The following is a 12,919-nucleotide window of genomic DNA, read 5'->3' as shown; positions in this document are numbered from 1 at the left end:
CCAGTGCTGTAAGTCTTTAAAATTGTCAGCACTACAATGGCCAAAAATAAAGGTAGTTAAAATTTATAAATAAGGAGAATAAGCAACAGTGGAGGTAGCCTGGGAGATTAATGGACAAATCCAGTTCCCTCATGCGAGATCCCTCTGCAGTACAACTGGTACAGGTTTTTCAGCACCCAGCCATGATAACTGGAGTCTTTTCACCTCACCAGCTTACCAGAGAGAATACACTGAAAATCCATAACTTTTGGGGCCTAAACATATACTTCAGAGACAAAGTCTTTTTGCTCTCCATTCAGTCCCCAAACCTCCTGCCCAAAAAAAAAAATACAGCAACAAAGTAGCATGATAAGAATTGCCTGCAAGAGATAACTTACTCTCAGAGTAAAAAACAAATTCTACTCTCTTTACCCTAGACACAAGTCTGCTTATTGGAGTAGAAGTTAATTCTACACATTGCCTTTCACACACAGGGTAAGCCAAATATGGTCCAGTAACAGTAGACTTTCCTGAGCCAAGCATGAGACCGAGCCCAGAATTCTTTCATTCTAGTCTGGCTCCACAACTGTCTGGTCCTTAAGTGGCTGCAAAAATGACTAGATTTTCAGAGTGAAAAACTGGGACACTAGTCAGGGGCTGTTGTGGGGTCAGTTTAAGTGGAGGTCAAGGTTTTAGCAGCATAGGAAGGAAAAAAGGATTCCCACTCCTCAGTTAAGCAACCAGTTCCCTTTTCACCACTTTCATACCTTTCATTCTTATATTTAGTATTTGAACTACAGTGACACAAAGGAGCCCTACCTGATCGTGCCAGTCACTGAACAGACAGAGAACAAAGATTGTCCATGCCCTAAAGAACAATGGAAACGAAAAGAGTTCCAACAAAAGGCATAGTATTTTCTTCATTGCAGAGCTGAAGAAATCTGGTAATTTTCCATGAAAAATTTTTAAGTCAACAATTTGTTTCATAATGAAATTCATTAACGTTTTAAAATGTTAAATGATTCTAAATGAAAAAATTGCTCAGCTTTGATTTCATTAGAACCTAAACCAAAACAGCACTCAGTTTTCAGTGTTCATAAACATTTGTGTTTATTCTTCGTCTCTCCTCTGGAGGTGGGGGAGAGCCAAAAAACCCACAAGTGTTTGATACATTGTTCCTTTCAATTCTAATCAAATCAAATTGAAATTTTCCATTTCATGATGAAGTTTTCCCACTTATATAAATACTGCAAAATTTAGCCTTCCATCAAAACCTTTGACAAAAAAAATTGTTCCTCTGTACTTCTCTGGGACTTCTATGAATTTTTCTACATTAGAATGTTGACAGCTATATACAGTAATGTTTATTAGTGGATCTTTCCTACAACTTGTGTTGAGAACAGCTTGTTTAGAGCAATTGAACTGTTTCAACACTGTTACACAAAGTATTCCAGCCATCACATCCCAGCAGTTCTGTAGATTTATCTAGAATGGTGTCAAGTAGTGTAAACAGGGTCAAACTGTATCAGCCGAACAATTCTGAACCGCAACAGAATGAACACTGAGGGAAGGGGGGTGGGTGTTAGGTGTTGACAACCACTTTCAACAAGAGATTATTTTCCAGCCATAGATGGACCCTATATGTGAAGGAAGGTTAGCTGAAGGTCTTGTATGGTATACAAAGCACATTGTTCTCCTCAACATGAAGCTTTCCTAGGTGTCAGTATATGACAGGTCTTCTGAGGATTGGTCTGTGGGTAATGTCTAATGTGGGTATTGGCTCTCCTCATTGTCAGCCGTTAAATTGCTATAAAGCTCTCTAATGTTATTGTGCCATGTTAACTATTGCTGCATTTGTCACAGAGCTGTTATGGGACTATGATAGAAGGAGAGGTGCTACATTTATCTGTGAATGGGAGGTTGTGTCTTGCTCAACTGTGGGCCAGATTCTCAACTGGTGTAAGTGGGCATAGCTCCATTGACTAAGATGGAATTATGCCCATTTACATCAGTGAGATTTTGGTTCTATGTCTGTGTTCAGCTGTGGGCCATGCAACAAAACAGCGTGGGAACCCTTGAACTAGAATATTACCGGTCATTTAGAGCCAGACTTGCTTCTCTCCAAAACTTGTCTGCTCTTTCCAGGAATTGAGGTTGTTTAAATAATATTCTCATGTGCAGATGGTAGTAGTATTTTGTCACGGCACCATTCAATCTAAGTTCGTACTTTGGAATTTTAATATAAAACAGCAGAGAGCCAAGGCATACTCCTCAAACGCCCTCCATAAATGAGGGCCATTTAAAAAAAAAATCTACATTCAAATTGGCTACCACTCACTGTTATTTCACAATTGTCAACAAAGACTATAAAAACAACAGTAGTAAAAACTGTGTTGATATAAAAGAACTTACAATTCAGACTGTTAAGATAGCATTTGAGTAACACATTGCAAGTGACCCCAATTCTCTCGAAAAATTCACTTGGCAACAATTAGTGCTGGAGCTGCCTTCAGAACAAACATGGGTAGCTTCTAAGGTTATGACTACACTGCAGCTTATGTCAGAATAACTTAGGTCGCTCAGGGGTGTGAATAAGTTACCCCCAAGCAACTTAAGATGCACTGACATAAGCCTGATGTCTGCAAGAGAGCTTCTCCCACTGACATACCTCCGCAAAAGGCAGAAGCTGGTTTTATTGGGTCTATGAGAGTGCTCTCTCCTGTCGGCAGAGAGAGTCTTGACCAGCTGCCCTACATGTAGACATGCCCTAAATAGCACGTATTCTTCTCTTCATTGCAGACACTTGGGGGGGGGGGGAGGAAGAGAGAAACCGAATGCTAGTTCCAAAGGTCAAATTAGGCAAAGTAAAGGAGTGGGAGGGAATTTTACGAAGTTCAAAGCTGTATGTATGGACATTTTTAATATTCTATTCTTTATTTCAAGATACTGGTACAAAATGCTCCTAGCAGGTCATTCCTGTGAATTGAGTTTCTCTTTCCCTTCATATTTTGGATAGGAGAATATAAACCTCTTTCCTAAAACTGTTGTACTCTTCATTTGACTCAAACAAACAGCCAATTAATTCTAGCCTCAGGGTTCCCCTTCCTCTTTACACATTTCCATGTGAGATCTTTATGTTGAAATGTTCCCGATTAATACTAAGTTGTTTAAGATAAGGGTGCAATAAATCCAACTTAGTTTTCAGGTTCAAGCCTCTACATCAGGTACAGAAAGTTTAACAGAGGATCACTCGGTGAGACTTTGAATGGTAAAACCAAACTTTATTTAAAAGAAAAATGAGTTATGCAAACAAGCATGCAGCCACAACTTAGATAATACTACAATTATACTTACACTTAAAAGGTGAACTATTGTTTGGATGGGTGATCAGTCCACGGACAGTAAGTACAGCCTTATGATCCTAGAACCTAACTGGAGCCTTTTGATGTTAATATGAGCTCTCCTGCAATTCAGCCATACTACTCCTTTATAGGCTCTTTAAGTTACACATTGTTTAACTTAACATCTGCATCAACGTCCTTCCCATGCTATCAATATAGATAGCATTTTAATAAAAAGGTTCCAGAATTCTCAAAACACTTATTAAAAACCTTGCTTGAACCAGCTATATCCAAAATGTAGCAGCAACATAACCCTGGGTCGTGTCCTTGCTAATTTTGAATTTCCCATCTTGCTGTCTCCAAGTTTATCTCTAAATTTCTCCCCTTAGCAACTGTAATTTCCCATACACCTTTACAGCTAGGCAATTTAGGCCCCAAACCTAACTTCTACTTATTTCTTAATCTAATCCACCTATAGGCTACAGAGAGGGGTACTTATACGAAGCATAGAGGAGTAAGTGCATCTATGGAAAGGGTGGAGAAAAAGAAATACTTTCCCCCAGGTTGGTTATATGCTGCATAATGAATCTATGGCCACAAGAAATCACAGGGCCAAAAAGAGTTCACTGAGACTCCGAAAAGGATTAAGTATGGACAAAGTTTCCAGCCACACGTGCTAGATTAAAAAAAGTTATTAGTGGAATGAAAGTCTGAGTCAAAGTTTGGATCTCAGTTCAAATTCAAAGATTTCTCAAGTTTGGTGGCAGAGAGGTTTCTAATGTAGAGAGCCAGTTTGGACACACATCTAGTTACATGCTACATTCAGCCTCAAATTTTGAGGCATAGACTGATCACGCCTGCAGTGATCAAGAAGGAATTTTCAGAACATCTCCAACTGTAGACTATGGATCACATATAGAGAGTTGGCTAATTACATGGGGTGCCTTCTCCTTATTTCAAGCAGCTCAACTGCAGTAAAGTATGTAATATCCATTTCCATGGAAGCAGTTGCTGTGGTTGCCACATGGTTGTTCTGCTTCTGGTATGCCACATGGTTGTTATGCATGGGAGGTGGCCTTGTGGTCAAATTCTTATCCTGTTCACAATCTCCGGATCAAAATCTAGTCGAGAGTACTTGAGAACCTCCAAACACACCACACAACTATGAAGTTACATTATGGTGTCACCTTTTCCTAAATCATCAGATATAAACTTTTGCTGGAGGCAGGTCATCTGACTAGCTGGACGAAACATGAGAAGCCCCAAGAGTACATTGCAGGGACTGATATGCAGACATTGCTTCTCATGATTCTACTGTTTAGAAAATTTTACAGCCTTAGAAGAGATCAAAATATCCTGAACAGCATTTTGCTTTTTGAATGTATTTAAATTGATGTTAGCAATGATGATGGTTTTTTTCAGTACTGACAGCTCTGGAGAAAGAGGTCTTATCAGAGGGAAGGAAAAAAAAAGAAAAGAAAGAGGGGAAGTAGCATTGCAAGATGCCCCACAGTGCCCCATGCCAGTGCACATCCTAATGTAAGCCTAGTTTGGAGCATGTTACATGAAGTGTAATTTAATCTCCATCCCTATTCATATCTTCCTATCAAGGCAAAGGTGCCAATCAATGCCAATTTTTGTGGGAGTGATATGGACACTTGTCTTCTAGGAAGCTGATTAAGACCAATCAACAGCCATTAGAAGACAGACGCTGGGTTCTGGTAAGTGACTTAACATTGAAATGCATTGTATTCTACAACCTGGACATATCCCACCCCCCTTCACCAGCTAGGAATGGGTGGGGGGGAATATATTAAATAATGAACTTTCTGGTGCTACCACACTTCTTAAAGCAAATGAACCATGTGTGTGAGAGACCAGGAATCTTCCTTATCTCACCAAATCTCACATTCACCTTATACACTACACAGACCTGTGGGCACCATTAGAACAGGACATCTATCAACTTTTGTATTTGCCACTCTCTCCTTTAAAACTTTGTAAAATAAAGTGTACTGTCAACAATTTTGTTTTAATAAAAATGAACAAAAAGACTTCATTCGAAAAGAGAGGGTGGCAGGGAAGGAGAGGGAGGTCCTTTCCCTGCAGAGCTTAGGTTTACGGAGATTGGCAGCATTTCTTATTCCAAGTATATGGAATGCTGTCAATACTGCATAACAGATAAATACTATGGTGCAGTAAATGTCAATTTTTAATGGTGCTCACTACAGGCCTGATGCAAAGCCCATGGAATTCAATTAACATCTCCCCATTGACCTCAATGGGCTTTGGATCAGGTGCTATAGTGTTACATTTTGACATCTGTGTCCTTATTGGGTTTGCCGGGCACCAGCAATGGTACAACTTGTCCTTGTCAGCCTTAAGAATTCTCACATTATACACCTTCCATCACTTTATTGTTCTTGTTTTGTCAGGCATCAACAGGTACGATGAGACTCAGGCAGTAATGTGACACCCAAGCTATAAGTTAGAGGCAAGACTTTCTGCAACAAACAATAACACTTTCAACATTTATCCAGGCAGCCCATGGTCTAGTCTGGGTTAGAATGCAAGTGTAATGAAACTGGCATCTCTCAGTACACGTAAGTAAAGTGGCTGATATTTTCAAAAATACCTAAGTGATTTAGGAGCCTACGCCCAGTTGAATGTCAATGGGACTTGAGCTCCTAATTGTCTTCAGTGATTTTATTTTATTTTTTTTAAACACATCAGCACCACCAATAGGCACCAAGCATGTAGGCAGACAGAAGAATGTATGTGGAGGGCATCAAGTAAATTGGACTTCAAAGGTATTTTATTCCGTACTGCACACATCTCTATCTATGGGAAAGATAGGCCATGTCCTCTATAGCTTAACTTAAAAATAATAAAATAAGACATGACTTCTCTAGCACTTTTCATCTCAAAGCACTGAACAAAAGTGGGTAAGCATTACTCTCATTTAATACAGTAAACTGATGCACAGAGATTACAGGACTAGGACTGAGGTCTACTAACTCCCTATCCAGTTCTCTATCCATAGCAATGTGCTGCTTCCCATCAAAGCAAAGTGAAAAATATTACTGTTCAGAGCATCATGGTGCAGATTAACCTGAACCAATAAAAAAAAAGACATGACAATGAAATCTTTACCTCCATTTGAGTCTGCATGGAAGATTTGGTGGGGGGTACACAGGGTAGCAGGAAAAAAGAGATTCTGCAAAACCACCAATTATTATTTGGTACATTGAGTATTATTAGCCTGAGCAATCTAACTTATTAAAAACAGCTAACGATTTAAAAGTAATGAATAAAAAAAAGTTTGAATTCTTTAAATCTCCATGAAAGAGTCCAAGAGGAATTATCTAATGATTTTCACTGCATATTTTATAAGATGCGTGATATTTTATTCATTGGTAAACGCAAATACAACAATTAGGAATAATTAGCATTTTTGCACAGAGTGTTATCTAATAGGTTAAAATACACATACAATTCTTAATTTAAAATTCTGTGCCTTTGCAAGTTTCCCCTCTGATTTAGATCTATTCCACTTAACGCAAGTGCCGCAGAATTCCTGTATGAAGGGAAACTTGCAGCATACTGGTGGCTTTTAACTTGGATATCTTATTTCTTCTCCTCCCTTCATTTTTCACTCATCTTCCTTTTCAATTTCCTCGTGAGCATGCCTTGTCAGATAAATCTAGAATAAACTTTCAGGAAACTTCTGTATTTCATCTTCTTCTACCATATTTCCCGGTCATTCCAAAACTATTGTGTGCAATGAAAGCGACTTAAAAGCTAAACTTTCTCCTGCAAATCTTATTGCAATCAGTTTACAATTGCCTAAAATGACAGTATTTACTTTTATACAGCAAGACTTTGGTATAGTTTTAATACTATACATACGCACTGTAGTTACTAGGTTATCTTTGCTTATACTGAGGAAGTGTTATCTTTTGTCAATGCTCACCACTTCTCCTACAATTCACACTGTACTTTCTACGTCATGCCAACTTCTGTTCCAAAGCAAGTTGAAGGCTCAAAAACAACCACCACCACCACCACCACTTCCCCCCGTTTCAGCATCACAAAATGGCACAACATTGCCACAGTTCTGAGTCCCACCTCTTACCAGAATTCATATTCATCACCTGAATGCTTCTCCATGTCATTATCAGCCTAAAATGCTATTCTGGGTCATCTGGCATTTAAATAGAAAAGTAATAATAACTGTCCAAGTCATAGGCACTATTACTAATTGTGGTCTTTTCTGAACCATGCCAATCTCCCCCTTTCTCTTTCTCCTCCTCCACAACTACTGGTCTAGAGTAACCAGATGTATTAAGTAAAAACTGAGACATACTGAGAGAATATCACAGGGTAGAGTTTTGGTGATATGTATGCAAGGGAGCATTTTGACAGCTGAAAAACAGGGGATGAGAACAGAGGCCATTTCCTCGCTCCCTCTTCATTTAAGTTATCACCCTCTCCCTTGTCAGATTAAAAACCATTTCCCCTTTACACTAACGGGCAGGATGGGAGATAACTATTTCCTTATCTGCACCCTCTAGGTTAATCTACTCTAGGGTGCTAAAAACTGGTCAACAATTCTCATAATTCATGGATTACTTCAGTTCTACCTCAACTGGTGTTGACAATGGCATGGCCGCTAGCATAATGTAATTGTTTCAACACTTGTCAGAAATGACTTGCTAGACTTCCCACGTTCCACCTGGTCCCTGCAGTGCTTTCTGCAACACTGGTCAGTAACAGCTTGAACCACTCTACGTTAGCAGCCAAGTCATAGGCAGCGTTAGCGAAGACTATCAAGAGCCATTTTTTAGTAACCGTGGCCTGCAAGGGTTGCTGTTGATGGACTTTATATGGGGGGTGGAGATAGGACCTTGAGGACCAAGATGCAACACAATAGGGAGATCAGGATGTCAACATGCAAGAATCCGATAGGAGGATATTCCTTGAAGTGCATATGGACTTTGAAAGCATCCTGCCAGTTTCACTAGCTCAGATGACCATCAGCTCCTTCTACTGTCCAAAACTTCAACGGGTTTAAAAAAAAAAAAAGACATCCTATGTTTTCAAGGGCACAAGGTAACTAACTTTATTGAACTCTTGCATTACATGGCCTGATAGCATTTGGCATATTAACACTTTCCATATATCAATACTAGTTAATCTGTAGATCTTATTAGCATGATGTAAATGAATTTTCTGGTTTTACCAATAAAAAAAACCAAAAAACTGTTTCTATTTAAAATAACAAGTCTATAGCCCAAAATCCATCGGGAATGTTTCAGACATTGCCCCTGCCCTCAATTTGCAACACCGAAAATATAACACATCTGGTCTTTTCGTATTTAATATTTTAGGGTAAGTTGTGTTTTGACAAATTTTATCATAAAACCAGAAACCATTATAACCCATAGCAAGGTAAATTTTGTCTGTCTTAAAACATATTATTTTGTCAATGCCACTGTTAAAAAAAATGTAATTTGCTACAATAAGGTGAAACAACTGAACAGAACGATCAACAGTACAAACAGCTGGAAAAGACTAACTAGTAAACACATTTTTAAAAGCTTCCCAATAAATTCTATAAGCTGTCACAGCAGATAATGTAAATTCAATCCTTTTTCTGGGGAGTAAACTAATAGCTTAAAAAAAGTCACCTCTTGCCAATACCACATGCTTCATGAGGTGAGGGAGGGGAAGAGAACCTTTGTTCATTAAGTTAAAGGAAACTTAATTGGTATATTTACACAGGAACAGTCTCAGTCATAAGAGCTTTCCCTCTCCCCTCCCCCACGGTATTTTCAGAGATAGTACTATGAGAATAAAGACTCTACATCTATAACTAGTCATTTGAAAGCACGCATACATAGTATCAACAATTGACATGTTAGACATTTGTTAAAAAGCCATTTGAAATAGGATGCTTGTTTGTTTAGCTGTATACAGTATGAAAACCCTGAAGCAATTTAAGCAGCCACAAAGACACTAAAAGCAGTCACTTAAGTTTTTTGAGTAAATCATACTCCTTCAGCTATGGGCCTGATCCAAAGCCTACTGGAGTCAAAGTACAGACTCCTGTGATTTCAGTATGCTTTGGATCAGGCCCTACGTTACTGCAAAGAAACACACTTCAGAAAGCAGGGACACCTAATGGCAAATATTTCCTTAGAAGACGACAACAACAAGCCATAAACTATGCCACAGAAGTTTTTCCCTTTTAGGAATAGTGTAATTAGCATTAAAAATACATTATAGGGACCCAAAAGGGCGCAACAGTGCTAAGCTCTTAGAAGAGAATTTCAACTATAATGCATATAAAGACATTAAATAAATATATTTAGGAGATTCACAGATATTTTTAAAACATACTATCTGCTAAACATATGCTATGCTATGTACTTCATGACTTCATAGCATTGTTAAAAAGAGCTACCCTGGCAAATTATAGTGAAGTGTAGAACAGAAAACGGAAGACTTTTTTGATCTACTGAAATACTCGTTTTTTCATATCATCAGGTGCTTGTTTATTTCCTGTACCATAGAAAACATTTTCACAAATATGAAATACTCTTGGGACTACAATATTAATTAGTTATTAATGTACAATACATCATTATCAAGGGCTGTATTAATCACAAGATCAGTCACGGTATCTATTTAACAGTTACTACATAGGTGCAGAAACATGGGCATAGAAAGCAATAAAAAGTAAAGGTTTGTATGCAAAATGCTAGGGCTTATGTTGATATACTGTATCAGTGAGAAATGTCTCAGCTTATTATGAAGTATATAAAACAAGTTCTATACGAAGGAGATTTGCGCAAAACTTTACTTACAAAGCTAAAGGCACACCCATCAAGGGGGCTGATCAGATTCTTATGCTGGCACAGATCTCCATAGTATACAAGTTCCTTGTGGTGCTACCACACAGACTTTCTATTAAGCAAATCCTGAGATGCGGCTGTGTAAACTTCCATTCTAGTTTTTTCACTTTTCCCACATAATTTTTTTTGGGGGGAGGGAGGAGGGTTTGAGAGGGGTATTTGAAGGATGTCATAAAATCTTAACAGAAAAGACATGCCTCCACTGAATATACAAGTTGTCCCTCTATTGTTAAAAATTTATATTGCATTCGTGTCTACATGCCTCAACAAGGTTGGGACCCCACTGTGCACTTGACTACCATATAACACATGACAGTCCCTGCTGCAAAGAGCTTGCAGTCTAAAAGCTTTGGTGCATTATTGTTTTTATAAAATTCTGTTATTTAAAAAAAAAACTGCAAGACACAAATTAGTGTTTTGAACTTTCCGCTTGATATGGAAAAAGTTAGGAGCAGCATGCTATTGGATATTATTGGTATTATTGAGAGAGATACCATATATAGTAACCTTGAGTTCATTTGCATACTTCAATCTTACTGGTTAACATAGTGCTATAGTTGCACTGCACTATTCTTTAAAGTGATTGTAATGACATTTTACACCTGCGCTCTTGTACGATAAAGATTTTATTTGCTACCTGACCTAGAGGGCTTTGCTTCATCTGATTCAGGCATGTGTTTGTGTATTTATACATTATATAAACACATGTACATACAGAGATATTACTGTGCACATACACCAAGATAAAGGAGTGAGCACTTATTACAAAATATAAGACGCTTGGCAGAAGATATGAACCGTACACAAATCTTGCAGAAGACTAGAAATGCCACCTAATCCCTGCTTAATTAAAGGCACCGTTCTAAACTCCTGTTGTATTTAGGGAGTAAAGAGTGTGGGACGACTGATGTATGAAGAAAATAGCAGGCAGCGTGGCTAATCTCAAAGACGTTGGAGCTTTCGAGCTACATAAATCAGAGCCACTTTTTAATAGCCTCATAAAACACAGTATCATCGCCATTCTGCTCACGGCTTTCGAGTTCTTCCTACAGCATACAGATCATTAGAAACTTCTAAGCAATCAAGTAATGTGAGTCTGATGAAATTAATCAATGCATAGGCTCAGAGAAGCAACATAACACAGAACTGCATAATTTTGACATGTCATATCCCCCTCCTTTTATGTAGGGGTAAGGATAATTTCAGTAGAGGTGATCCATTTCAACATTTTCACAAGCATGCTTAATGTAGTCTTTCTGAACCGCCATCTCCTCTTTATAATACTTAACCAGCAGAAACATTAACTATGGACAGCCCTATCAATATTCAGAGGAACATATTTTGGAAACTAGAGTGATTTTTCCCTGAAAATAATCGTACAATACAACTAGAATAATTAAGAAGGGTGTTAGTTTGGAAGAGAAAAATGAATCCGTATTCCATAATGCAAAAAACTGCCCACACCACCCCCAATTTATTAATCACAGCTTGCTAATTCTAGGTACCCATTTGTGTTGTGGTAGTCTGCTGAGCTGTCTGGGAGGATAGTTACACATTCAGAAATACAACCTTTTATGGTAAATATATCAAATACTCAACATGAAGTCAAGTGAGGCCATTAGCGCACTATAACGAGGAGTCTATACAGTCATAAAGCAATACATGTACAAAGGGTTAGTGTTTTAGTTCTATTTCTTTTCAAGATTCACCCTCCTCCCCCAACCTCCCCTGTACATGGGCTCTCTATATTAGAAATATTTTCCACTTGAACATGTTAACATTGTAGAATTATGAAAGTAGCTTATTCTGCTCAATGTCTGAGGGCATCTGTATTACATCTTTGTGTTACTTTTACTCCAGAATGTAAACATTTCCTTCTCTTCTTTGGCTTTGAAAATCCCATCCACAAGTATTAGAATAATTTGTTGATTGATTCTCTCCCCCATCCTTTATTGTTATTTAAAATATTAAAACCAAAACACATGCCATCTCAAATTGACAATGGCTTTTCATTATTCTTGCTTAAATACATTATATGTAACTTAATATTACCTATACATGGAAAAAATCAAATTAGGGTTTCACAAAACCTAACACAGAAAATTTAAGGGTCATTTTGGGTATTACTATGGTTTTCACCTCTGAGTTCTACAGGATTGCCTGTTTTAGTTGATGACCTATTAGACATTAAAGTATTGGTAATTACAGGTCATTTATTTTCAATTTTAAATTATAAACGATTTAGAGCTATGTGTAACCATTATAAATTTGCCAGTATCATGGCAACATAAAACAGTCTATAAAAAGAGCTAATCCCCTTGTCAAATGTACTAATTGTCTTTCAAATCAAATTAATTGTGTGAGAAGCAACCACTTTGGTTCCCCCGCCCCCTCCACCCAGAGGATTTACTGTGTTGATGCATCTACCAACCAATGGCACTTTAAAGAAAGAGGGAAGCAGTAAATACTTGTGTTGTATATGCCAGATAAAATAAATAAGTTTAAACGATAACAAATAGAAAACAATTACCGGTGCAGAGAGAAGAAAGGAGATATTTTCTCTTTCGGTACTATACCAAACAGCTACAGTACATGCAACTGATCATTTAACAAAAAGGACTGGATAGAGTGCATTCACTTTTCCCTCATCAGGTAGATGATTGTTACACGGTAAAGATGTCA

At 37.9% G+C, this 12,919-nt stretch overlaps 1 protein-coding gene across 2 annotated transcripts in view; it reads right to left on the bottom strand.

Annotated features, from left to right (window-relative positions):
* The window catches only part of GRID2 (glutamate ionotropic receptor delta type subunit 2), a 1,039,989-nt gene that overhangs the window by 1,023,991 nt on the left and 3,079 nt on the right, over positions 1–12,919 (bottom strand). The gene's annotated exons all lie outside the window — the stretch shown is intronic.

Source organism: Caretta caretta, chromosome 4, assembly GCF_965140235.1.
Source record: "Caretta caretta isolate rCarCar2 chromosome 4, rCarCar1.hap1, whole genome shotgun sequence".
Lineage (NCBI taxonomy): Eukaryota > Metazoa > Chordata > Testudines > Cheloniidae > Caretta > Caretta caretta.
The sequence above is the reverse complement of the archived record's forward strand: the minus strand, read 5'-3'. Positions and strand labels throughout refer to the sequence as shown.